The following is a 3,796-nucleotide window of genomic DNA, read 5'->3' as shown; positions in this document are numbered from 1 at the left end:
GTATTAGAGCTAATCTTTTTTGTGATTTTAAGATTAAAATTTAATTATAAAATATTATTAGCATGAATAGTGGTATAAAACTGCATATACAAAATAAAACTATAACTGTTAAACTATATAAATGCAGAAATTTGATCATGAACATGGGATTAGAATTTCTATTTTTAAAAAATAAATAGTAATGTTTTTTTTTGTTTTTTTTAGTTTAGAATATAATTGTGACTATTAATAATTTTCTTTAAAAATCAAATATATTTTTATGTATTTTAATGTTTACGATAAACGTTCTTATTTTTATATGTTATAGTTTACGGTTTATATTATTAATATATTTATATTTTGTAAAAATTCCATATATACATAATTAATATGTTAATACGAATATATCTAAATATATAAGTGATATATTAGTGCTATATATGTATATAAATTGGGCCATAGTAATTCATAAGAAAACAAATTTTAATTTGGGCCATAGTATTATCAGTTAGAAGACATTAGCCCATTAGATTTCTGTTTTTTTTTTCTCCGGGAAACAAACGACCCTTCCTGTTCAGAAAAAAAAAATTGATCGTTTCTTTCTGAACAGAGGCTATCTCTGTCCTCAACCTCCTCTCTATTTACCACAACTCCAGACATAAAGACCGAACAGTGGAAGCGAATCAACTAAGCAAGATCTTGAGTCAATAACACTTAAGGTTTGTAGTTGGTTTATTTTCTTTATTTTGTGATCGTTTTTTTCTGGTGATTTTAGGGTTTTGTTTTCTTACATAGGAAATTGATATAAATCATGTAAATCAGCACCAGTATGTATGATATATACCAAAAATAGAAGAAGATAAAACTAATCTCTTTATTTGGGTCATGGAGAATGTAGATCCGAGTGAAGGTGCAGGATCGTCGTCGTTTCCGGAGCTGGCGAGTGTGATTCAGAATTTAGCAGAGGTGTACGGCAGGATCAAAGGTTCAAAGCAAAGGATGGTGAAACAGAGGAAGGGAGATGCAAAGGGGCTTAAGTTGCAACAAATAAACATGTCGGTGGATATGAGATGGAGCTTCAAAGATCGAAGCTTGGCTAACGTATAGCTGCTGCCAAAGCTAAAGACCAATTGTGTATAAGGTAAAGTTTTCATTTTTATGTGATTTTTAAGATTGAAACTTTCTGTTAGCTTGTGAGGTTTCAGATTGTTGATTTGGAACCATAGTGTTTTTTTTTGTAAACTAAACCATAGTTTCTTAAATTTACTCTTTATTCTATATTACTTGTTCATCATATGATTATGAGTTCCTGAAGTGAAGAACAAATATATATAATTCAATCAGAATCGACATATAAAGGTAACTTTATTTATTCACATCAGTCAGTGAAGAAAAGTGGAGAGATGTTAGAATGCGACAGATATGAAGTGGCTAGAGATTGAAACTGTCTGAATGTAATCTTGTTTAAATGGGTCCATCCAATTTAGTTCAAAGTTAGATAATCAATTCTACTAACACGGGTATTCATATTGTGTGACTCAGATGAGGAAGTGATGCACAGAAAAGCTTAGGTTTTGGTAGAAGGACACAGAAAATGAGAACCATCAGTTCAGAATAATAGCAAAGAAACAAAAATATGGTAAGTAATTGTTTTGACAAAAATATTGGTTGTATGCGTACATATCGTTTTGCTATATTGTTTTGATAATTTATAGAATAAATTATATACTGATATCAGCTTTTAAACTGTCTTACTGAGCTATTGGACGTTCTGAGAACCAAGCTTTCGGAATCAAGGTGCAAATGTAAACATCAACATTGCGGAAGAAAATAAACATCACTCCGGTTAGTAATCACTTATCTATCCTAAATAATTTATAAGATTAAACAATGTAGGACAGTTTAGAAGTAGTTATAAGATCAAAATAATTCTGCCTTAGATATACATGTTACTTCGTCTGGTTTGACTGATTTATGGATATCTAATCAGCCATGTGAGTTTTTTTTTGCAACTCGCATGGATCTTATTACCCTACAAAGAAACAGATGAAAAGTTAGATTATAGTTAGAAAGCAATATATAGAATTTTCAGAAGTTTAGAAATAAAAGTAACCATTGGATCCGCTAGAACCAACTCGAAAGTCTCTCCACCAAACAATGTGTTTTGCTTATATGAATGTAAGCATTTTACTTTGACTTGCCAATTATTCTTGAAAGGTTTGACTTTTGTGAGTGGGACATAACTGATCGCTAAAGACATGTTTAGATTGAGGAAGGTTTGATTTTTCGTTTGATGCAACTTAGTAGACGTATTTATAGGTGGTTATGAAAAGGTACATTAATTGGCAGATATTAAGTAAATATTTTGTTAGGTGTGATTCGAAAGCTAGATATCGGCATATACTTTTTAGAATTATTAATTATACATTCCTTGTTTGGCTTAATCATGATAAAAGGGGATATTTTATAATAAAGATTAGGTAAACGTGATTTGCAAGTTTGATTTTAAGAATATTCCGATTTTGTTAGTTAATGATATCTTTTGTGATAGTGAGATCTTTGAAATATGGTTAAAAAAAATTGAATGCGATATAGTTCAGGAATTACTGAATTTATTGGTTAGAATTGTTCTATAATATTGCTTGATATAGTCGATTTTTTTATTCTTGCGTGTATGTAGGTAACAATTTTAGAATAAGTTATTTTGGAAACTAATAAATGATATTTAGATTTAAGTGCTTATAATTATTTATATATTTATTTTCAGTTTGACCAGCAAGGCAAAAGGAAGCGTGAAGGGAGAGTTGCCTTTAATTCAAATTGGGTTATATCGGTTTATTTTAAATTGGGAATGCACCGGTTTAGTAATGTAAATAAACAAAATCGATGTGTCATGAAGTTAATGAAACGGCATAGTATAAGGGCAATGGCATGAGATTGTAAATATGAATGACTAAAGCCTTGAAATGGTTCTGTAATTATCACAAAAATTAAATGGCTTAAGTTCATCGTGTCGGTTCAATTTAAATACAAAACTGCTGTGTTTTAACATCAGTGGCATTCCTTTGTAATATTTGTGCAACTATAAGGGGACATAGCTAAGTGTACTTCAGTCTTAATAGTTTAGAAGTTTAGATGTTTTGATTTGGTCATTATTCTTTCATACATACATATAACAAACATTTTACTTTACTAAATTTATTTTATATTCTACCTCCAATATTTTTGTCTAAGGCAAGTATTGTTGGCATAATAAGATTTGCTTATTGTTTTTTTTCATACATAACAGAAGCAAAACTTATTCACCTCCCTCTCACTACCTTGCCTCGTCACATTCTTGTTAATCAACACTTAGATAGGTAGATTGCAAGTGGCTCAATTGTGGTCCAAACCACATCAGCTTCCACACACTTAATAACAATTCACGGACTAACCATGCATTTAACCACAAGTTATGTTAATCAGTTAAAAAGAATCGTTTCATTTATGTAGATTTTATATATTTTGGAGTTTGCCACATGTTCTTTGTGTTGTATGCTCCAGGTCAGACCGTAAAATCTGGTGGAACAAATGGAAAAAGGGCAATGGAGGTTTGTTGATGGCGATGGGTGAACCGGGAATGGACAATCTCGTATGTTGTGAGCGATTGAAGATGGAACTGATGGTGAATCTCGAACAGGTAGTGATGGATGATGAGAACCTGAAGACTGATTGTTCAACACTCTTCCTCAGGTTCGTTGGATGGATGATGGAAGGAAGAGATAGGATGGATTCTAGTGACTGATTTTTCAATGCTCTTCACTTGGACCAATGGATT

General features: G+C 31.2%; 1 long non-coding RNA gene across 1 annotated transcript; it reads left to right on the top strand.

Annotated features, from left to right (window-relative positions):
* Positions 1-540: 540 nt before the first annotated feature.
* On the top strand, positions 541-2,987 carry LOC130497622 (uncharacterized). The gene is made up of 4 exons (XR_008936622.1): positions 541-698; positions 878-1,120; positions 1,522-1,824; positions 2,747-2,987. It is a non-coding gene; the product is annotated as an uncharacterized LOC130497622 (long non-coding RNA).
* The last annotated feature ends 809 nt before the right edge of the window (positions 2,988-3,796 follow it).

The sequence above is a fragment of the Raphanus sativus genome, chromosome 7 (genome assembly GCF_000801105.2).
Source record: "Raphanus sativus cultivar WK10039 chromosome 7, ASM80110v3, whole genome shotgun sequence".
Lineage (NCBI taxonomy): Eukaryota > Viridiplantae > Streptophyta > Magnoliopsida > Brassicales > Brassicaceae > Raphanus > Raphanus sativus.
This window is presented reverse-complemented; position numbering and strand designations above follow the sequence as displayed.